Consider the following 8,950-nt stretch of genomic DNA (forward strand, 5'->3'; position numbering starts at 1 on the left):
TTATTCCTCTGTCCACAACATCTATTAAACACACTACTGCTGTTTCAGATGACCTGTTGGTCCTTCTCTTTCTAGAATCTGATTAGCCCTCAAGCCAGACAACTGCTACCCTCCTCCCTTCCTCATTCTGGTTTACAACCAATGATTCTTAGCCATGGACACTAAGCCTGCTTCATGTAATGTTTCTGGTACACTTTCTTGAACTGCTTTGAACATATATCTGGCACTGTTCATTTCCCTCATGAGTCATACAAGAAACCATATACTGAATGCCATGTACACTTCTAGTAGCTTCATACCCAATAGCTAGAAACCATAGGTAACAAAAATAACCAACCTAGTCCCTATTATAATGAAGCCAAAGTACACATACAGGAATCACCCTATTTACAAATGATCGACTCACCCACTACCATGTATACACAAAGCACTAGGAAATAAATAAACCTGGAAATGGCAGGAGAGAGCTGGAGAAGAAACCCTCCCCAGATCCCAAAGAGGATGTAAAGTGAGGAAGCCCCAAAAAGACTACAGGCACAGTGGGGCTTTACTTAGGATGCTCAGCCTCTCAGTCTAACAGCTGGTGTGTGCAGTAACAGCAGCCACTTTTCTGCAAGTCCTCCGGCCTCCAGCCGGCCCCCAAGCTTCAATTCTAGTTGTGGATATTTTTAGATACAGTATTTTTGATATGGATTGAAGAGAGAGCAGCAGAGAGGGCATTTAGAGGGTGTTTAGAGGGTGGTCCCCATTTTCTGTTATGAGCATGGGGGCCTGGAACATAAACCCCATTAGCAACCATTTTCCTACACCCCATGTAAGTGGGGGTGATACCTGTAACTGAATAATTCACATGTTTTTACCCTTGCTTATCCATCTCTGTTCCCTCTTTCCTCCATGTCACTGCAAGCCCCTTGGTAAAAGGATAATAGATTGATTGATTAGAGTGGGGCAACAAGTTCCATACTGAAAAATATAAAATGTTAGATTGCAGTTCTAAGTTCAAACAATAGTTAACTTGTTTCAGAAGCAACACAACCCAAGCAACAAGTAGTATGTGAGCTAGTAGTTCTGAGCCAGCAGTGACTTTCCAAGCACAAAATGGAAAGCTGTGTTTGCCATTCAAAGCAGTCTACAACTCTTTTATACTTTACTTTTGGCCTCAGCAGCGCTATTTTCCAAGCAAATCATTTGCAGAGCTGCAGCTATTGGCCCAAACCAGTGTTGAATGACTTCTGACCCATCAGATATTCCTTTACAAAAGGAAAAGTAATTCCGGGGGCCTGTATGGTAACAGTTCACAAACTCTGGATTAGGATCCAGCCATTATTTGAACTAACCACCAAACTTTTCCCTGTCTCAAGTCCTCTACACTTTGGCAGAGCACTAAGGGAAGGGAGAAGAGTCAGAGCAGTATACTGTTTGATCATCCCACAACCAGTCTGACTTTAGATACAGGCAGACTCCCATTTACATGGCAGTAACATTCCGAGGCACTGCGCATATCAGTGAAATTGTGTATAATTGAAACCTATTTTAAAAGCCTGCAAACACTCATTCGGGGCTTTTAGTGACATCTTTTTGAAGTTTCCAGGTCACTTCCAGGTTCGGCAGATGAGCGTATAGCCGTATACACTGTCACACACATATTGAATGGGGGGGCTGCCAGTATACCATCCACAGTACAGTGGATAGGACATATTTACAAGGGCTTCTGAGAATCTAGCTAGCAAAATATTTAAAGTACTTGTTGCAGCAACCAAGTTAAACCCACAAGTGGATAGGATTAGTTTGTTAATATTTCATGAAGTTTTATCAAATATCTAGAACTCAGGACCAGGCAAGAACTGGAACCACAGAAACATGCATTTGTAGGCTTAGAAAGTACATTTAAGTTATAGTAGCGTCATTTTTTATGTTGAGGCAAGACATTCTCAATACATTAATTCATCCAAAGAATGGAGCACTTAGTACTTTACTTCATCAATTTACTATCACTCAAGAAGGCAAGTGATGCTACAAAGAATTGTAAAAAGGCCTGCACTGTTAGCCATTCAGCCAGAGCGGCAAATGTAACAAGACCTTTTCATCAAGCCCCCACAAAGGGGAAATAAATCTTAGCATTGTTTGCACCAGGTAACTTGCCTGCTATGACTGCAGGACACGAAAGGCTAGAAATCCAAACAAAAGCATGCAATATTGCAAACGAAGAAATTGGGGAGAAATTTCATCACAACTAAGATTTTAAGGGAAATAGCTGGTATTTAAAATGCACAGTTCTTGCACAAGTTCTTTCCAAGAAATGAATGTATTCTGGATTTTAGATGAACTGCTACAGAATGTATGCACATACAAAAATGTTTTAAGTTAAGAAAAATAAGTTCATACATATCATTTCTGAATTGGCAGAAGTCTTGTTACCAGTGCAGAAAAGTGCCCATTGCACAGGTGCAGTAACTTCTTGTGTAATGACACCACTGTAATTCAGTCATGAAAGGCCCTGCAGAAAGGCTGGCAGAGTGGGGTGATGGCAGAAGATCATGAAAGTAAGGGTAATTAGCATTACCATATGTGCACGAAAACCTTAATTTCCCCCTCTTTCAGTGATATAAAGACACAATCACAGCTGTAATGGAAATAAATATTAAAACCAACTGCCAAGGCCCATAAATGTTACAGCTCCAATAGAACATAGGCACACAAAATAACAATATGATACCATTTACTGACACTCCTATAACTACAAATCACAATGTAAAAGTAGATAAAGAACTACAAGCAGACTGCATACTGGACAAAAGACAAATAGAGTAAACATCAGACTGCAGAAGGGCACAGGACAGCAATCAGTTTGCATCAACACGAATACTTTTGCAGAAAAGCTATAGAACTGGGTTGGTTAAAAAAAAAGAATACAGAAAAAGCAGCATAAGCCACAGGATGTAAACAACTTGACGTGGGGACCCAAGTGTTGGACTATGGTAGCAGTATTATTGTAGTTAAACGTTTTAACTTCTACACTTCACAATTTTCAGCATTTTTACAAAATGGTAAGTGACCCTATTTCTAAGGAGACACTTTTTTATCCCAATCTCATGACAAAGCAACTGAACCTACTTGGCGGGGGAACCATGTTATTTTCTGTTCTCTTGCCCCAAGACCTATCTAATGCACATACTGACATCCTGCTTAAACTGCAGTATTAAATTCATATACTTGAAAGTAAGCTTCATTAAATTTAAGGACTTGCTTCCAAGTATATTTTGGATCCACGTGTTAATTAGGCAAGCAGAGTCCCACTGACCTCAACTGGACTTGGAACTGTAAGCATGCAAGCTGAACATACATTGAAAATAATAAAAGACAAAATATTTGAATAGTTAAACTTGTATGTAAGTTCTCTCTCAGGTATGCTTTTCTTAATAAAAAGAAGAAAATTTAAAAATACACTGAAATTTCATAGACACATACTTCCTGCTGAAACATAACAATTTACCAGCTTGACAAACAAGAGTTCTAATGACATAAAAATACAAATGAGAACAAAACCGCAAGTATTCCCTGTAAAAGTTGTATATACTAGGTTTACAACAAAAATACCAAGGTTTTCAACTTCTTTGAAAGTCAATATAAGAGAACAAATATTCAAGACATGATACTTGAAACAGCCACTTCAATAATAGCTTTTAAAATGTCACTTTAGAAAACCTTTTGCCTAAAGTGTTACCAGATGTCTTAAATGACTTTTGTCCTACCTAGTCAATAAACGACCTGTTACTCTTCAGAAACTGTTATGAAACCTACTACCATCCAACAAAAGAGTGCATATTCTTGACTATTGTCACAGATAGCTATATCTTACTCCAGATACTAGCATTTATAATATTGATCTTGTAACAATTCCAGCATTTTGAAACAACTATGAGTCATGATAATATAGGATTCTCTTATTTCCCCAAGGAAATGTATCCCATCTTTCCATTTCACAATGAAGTACTCAAAGCAGATAAAGGTGACATTGTAATGTGAATATATCATAATGTTTATGATTATGTTCTAACAAGCAAAGAATTTAGTTGCTTTCCCATGACTGGTCCTCTAAGATGCTGGCCTTCTGTAACAGGAAAACATTATTAGAAGGGTAAATTCAGAGAGACATTGAACAGGCTGCAAGTGAAGCAAAGACAAAGAGTAACACAGAAAATATTTGTATGTTTCTGCCTTAAAACCTATTTATGAAAAGCATAGGGGGGGGGGGGAACCAAGTAAGTTTAAAAGATGAAGGAACTTACTGCAATCTTTTAAGTATGCTTTTATAGTACAGCCAAAACATTATTTGGAAGAAACATCAATTGATTTTAAATGGATATACATCCAAAGAAGTATGTGTAGCACTTTAAGTTGGAAGAAAGTCTCAATTCAAAATCAATGGTATTTGCTTCCAAGTAAAAATGATTAGGGTAAGTGTGAGTAATTTTTTCAATCAACACATGAAAAAATTATCTTGCAACTTATTCCACATTATAGTAATATAATTTTGTTCAAAACAATTCATAAATTTCAGTTATATGTCACATTTAGCTCCAGATGTGATGGAAAATATTTTTTCATATTCTAATACCTAGCTGAACCTAATTTTCAAAATAATGTTCTTAACCACTTTAGGAGATTTCAAAGAGCAGAATGAGAAAGCATTTCATAAATTATTATTAACTTCAGAAATTATTAAAGCTGATTGCTGCTGTTAGTAATTGATATTCAGTGATTCCTTATGTTTTTAAAGGATTGTGTAATGTTTATGGATTTTGTGTTTTTTATCTATCTCCTTTCTTGTAAACCACCCTGTGCCTTTGTGCAAATCAACCAAATAAAATCTGCATTTTCTAAGTTTTATCCACAATTTCCTGAAGTGATGTACATATTATTAAAACTCTAAGTCCAGAATTCACTTAAAACCCATTCTTCCAAACATTTCTTCTTAGCTATAAATTATAAAAGCTAAATACAACATAATTAGAAGACATTTGCAAGCATAAGTTGCAGCACAATTCATACAAAACCTTGATTAATTTAAATGATATTGGGGCCATGTCTTCACACAGTAGATAGTGACAACTGTATTGAACCACACCCCCACTTTTAACTCTGTGTTGAAGTCCATTCAAATATTATTTGTATCAATATCATATGTTAAACATACGGTGCAAAATTAGGATGCTGAAAGAACAGCACACTACTGAATGTCTTTTAAGACTGCAATCCTAAGCAGTTACCTGGGAGTAGGTGCCACTGAACTCAGTAAGGCTTGCTTCTAAGGAAGGATGCATAGGACTGTTGTGCGAGTCAAGTTTGAGGTGTCTTGAAAATCCTTTGTTGTTGTTTAGTCATGTCCGACTCTTCATGACCCCTTGGATTCTTTACTGTATATGTCACCCAATCCTCTGCATGCTTATTCAGAAGTCCCACTGAATTCAATGGGGCTTAAGTCACAATTGTATATAGATTTGTAACTCTCCAGTCCCTTATCTATGTACATTAGGACACATTTTGTACATGGTCTGAAAATAACTACCCCAATAACATTAAAACTAAATTCATCAAGTAAATTTGCTGTGACTGCACACCTCTCCATTAAAATCAATGGGAGCCCAGACGCTAATTATATCAAGGTAAAATTGCAGCCTAAAAATGCTTAAGCATCTCACAAAGCAAGCCTGTGTTCAAAAAGGCACTATGTCGATTATTCATACAACACATCTAGGAGATATGTTCCCGAGTTTGGAAAAAGGGTCTTTCAAAAAAAGACAAACAAGATAATGTGAATTATAACGCATATTTTGCACAATAACTAAAATGTAAGGGGTTATAAACCACCAGGACTACACAAAGAACCAGAATATAATCTTCTGGAACCTAACGGAGAAAGGGTGTTGAATTCTGAGGGCTTATCCGGCAACACGACGGCCTTACTGGAAACCAGGAGTGCAGCCATGACACAGCCCACCTGCGCCCATGACAATAATGTTTACAAGGAATGCGAATGCGCTGGGCCTGGCGGTTTGAGACCGGATTTAGAAAGAAAGAGCTTGAGCAGGGCCTTATTTCCTGGCGTAGCCCAGGCCTACACGATTCCAATCACTCCACCTCAGTAATGGCGTTTGGCGTGAAGTGAAACGAGACTCAAAAGGAACTAAACGCCGGGCGAAGCTGTGCCGGGAGCCCCTTCCCTCCGCCGTCCCTCCTTCGCCCCGTTCCCCCGGCTACTTGAGAAAGGGGGTCAGGCGAGAAGCCGGCCAGCTCTGCGGGGCCGTGTTTCCCCCTCCCAGGGACTGCGGATACCGGGCGTGCGCGCCCCATTCTCCCGCAAGGCCCAGGACAGGCCGGGCAGAGAGAATGAGGAGTCGTCAGCCATTTTCCCTTCTCACTCCAAAACACACCGACACACGCACGGGCAGGCATTTCCCAACCCCCCCAAGACACGCTGACACACACGGCGAGGCGCCCCCACCCCGGAGGTTCAGCCCCCTTGTTTTCCCCACAGCGTGGCCCCCCTTCCTCCCAGCCCCCCACCCCGCCGCCGCCACCGGCCATGGCAGCCCCAGCGCCTTCCCCAGCTCGCTCACCCCCACACAGCGTCCCCTGTTTCCGCTGCTGCTCCTCGCGCTAGTGCCGAGGCCCGCTCCGCTCCCGGGCGCCGCCGCCGCCGCTGGCTCTGCTGGCGATGAGAGGAGGAGGAGGAGGCTGCAGCGGGTGTGGCTGAAGAGTTTCTCATCCCAGGCGGCTGCAGCCGCAGCAACCAGCGGGGCTGTGTCTCATGCCGAGCAGGAGTCGAGTCGCTGCCGTTACTACGCTCCCAGGGAGCCGCCCGACACGCCGCGAACTGGGCCGAGTCTCCTTTCCCTTCCCTTTTAGTTTTGCGTCACCAGCTGTTCGGTGGGGCCACCGCTTCCCGGCGACGGCCGCAGTGCTGGGCGCCCAGAGGCAAGGCCCGAGCCCGCTGCGCTCTGCCTCGGCCAGGAAGCTCCGGCTGGGCTGGGCCTGCGGGGCTCCGTCGCTCCCAGACCGGAGGAGCCGATATGCGCCTAGTGCCTCGGAGGAGGGCAGGGGAGCAGGAGGAGCGGGGAGGGGGCGACGAGACGGGGCTCCTCTCTTCGGCGAGGCAACGGAGGAGAGCCCGGCTGCGGAAGAGGAGGGGACGGAGAGCAGCGGCGACGCGAGGCACAGGCGCGGCGGAGACGGTGTGTCTGTGTCCCGGGCAATATGGCGGCTCTAGCAGGGTTCGGCCAGCAGCAGCAGCAGCAGCGGCGGCGGCGCAGACTCCGACTCAACGCAGCGGCGCCGGCCCCGCCACCCAAACAGCGTCCGCGGCGGCGAGCGTGACCCCCCTCCCTTTCCTGCGTGTCAGGCAGTCCGTCACTCCCACTTGCCCCCCTTCCGTGTTCCCGAGGCTGAGCAGACACCAGTGTACGCCTTGCCTTGTATGGGCGGAGAGCAGTGGGGACGGGGGTCGCTGCTGCTGAGGGGGCGATGTGTGTGGGGGGGGGAGCTTTCTCCCTGGTGGGGGGGGAGGGGGCGGAGCGGCGCCCGCGTCGGTGAGGGACGGGCGATGACGGCGGCCGAGCGGGGCCTGGCTTTAAGCTGGGCCAGGCCGCGCTCACTGAGGCGGGGGCAACTAGCACGGCCGTTTCATTTCGGTTGGGCTCGGTTTTGGCTCCATTGTGACCCGCGGTGCGAAGAGCGCCGCCGCGGAGAGCCCGGATAATGACGTCACCTTTTCGTGCTGGGGGGGGGAGAAACAGAATTGACCCTCCCCTTCCTCTCCCCTCCCCTTCCCCTCCGTCCCAGGGGCCAGCCAAAGGCTGACGCGTGGGTGGGGCGGCAAGAGAAAGAGGGAGAAAGAAAGGGAAGAGAAGCTCCGGCCGGGCTGCCGAAGAGGGGGGAAATGGGATTCAGTTACAGCGGCTGCAAACCTGGGGAAACTGAGCAAGAGCCCTTTCAAGGCCTCGGGGCGTTATCGGCTGGAGCGTCCTCTCACTGCGCGGGCTGGAGAGACAGGCGTTGCGCATCATCATCATCACCGCCAGAGGAAATTATTCTGCACATCTCCGTCGTCTGGACAAAACCACCGGAAGCAGCTCTGAAGAGAGCAGAAGTAGTGCTGGGTGTAAAAGAGCCGAGAGGAGTGCTGTTTCTGTGTTCTGCCAGATTGAGAGGACTCGTCCCTCTTTGTTACTATTATTTTAAAATAAGAATAAGCAGTGGGACGTCTGCCTCATCTTGGCAAGATGCATAAATGTCTCCTGACTACTTTTGTACTCAACACTTTTAAATTTCACAGACTCCTTACGTTCTTAGACCTGGCAAAAATATGTTACATATAGTGGCTCACGTTTCATTGCTAACCTTACTGTTTTGGCTTTACCTCACACCCATTGCGCTTTCTGTCATCTTTTTATTCTGTAGCTTATGATGTTATTTTGTTATCTTCCTGGACATGAGTTGGAATTAAAAACATCTTGCTAGTTGGAATGCACATGCAGGGATTCCATTCAGTGATTTTATTTAATATTCAAGTAAACAGAAGCTGGAATAACTTTTTCAAACTTATACCTAAACCATAGTAAGATGTGAATCAATAACTGCAAGCAAGAAGTGTCTGCTAAGAATTGCACTTGGGAGTCCATACTCACCAGTGTCTGCTGGAGGGTAGAGTCCTACCAGCAGTGTTTCCCTGTCTGTTCAATATGGTGATCAAGTGTCCTGTGTTTTTCAACTGCTCACTGAACTGTTCTACACATGCACCCTGAGGGCTACCCTCATTTCTGTCATTAATTTGCATGCTTTCTTCATAGTTTTTGAAACAATTAGGTAGCTGCTCTCTCTTATACCTCTGGCACCTGGTTGCAGAAAAAAAGATAGTTTTTGGCATGAACTGAATAGAAACATAAGATTA

General features: G+C 44.4%; 1 protein-coding gene across 2 annotated transcripts in view; it reads right to left on the bottom strand.

Moving 5' to 3' along the window:
* Nucleotides 1-8,493, bottom strand: part of USP9X (ubiquitin specific peptidase 9 X-linked) — a 71,365-nt gene extending 62,872 nt beyond the window's left edge. Inside the window, exon 1 of one of the 2 annotated variants that reach the window (XM_083437275.1) lies at nt 6,621-8,493. The gene's annotated coding sequence lies outside the window, so the exon portion shown is untranslated. The remainder of the gene's footprint in view (nt 1-6,620) is intronic. The other variant, XM_083437274.1, reaches the window with a different exon arrangement.
* Nucleotides 8,494-8,950: the final 457 nt, after the last annotated feature.

This window comes from Podarcis tiliguerta (assembly GCF_965153285.1).
Source record: "Podarcis tiliguerta genome assembly, chromosome: 4".
NCBI classification, from domain to species: Eukaryota; Metazoa; Chordata; class Lepidosauria; order Squamata; family Lacertidae; genus Podarcis; species Podarcis tiliguerta.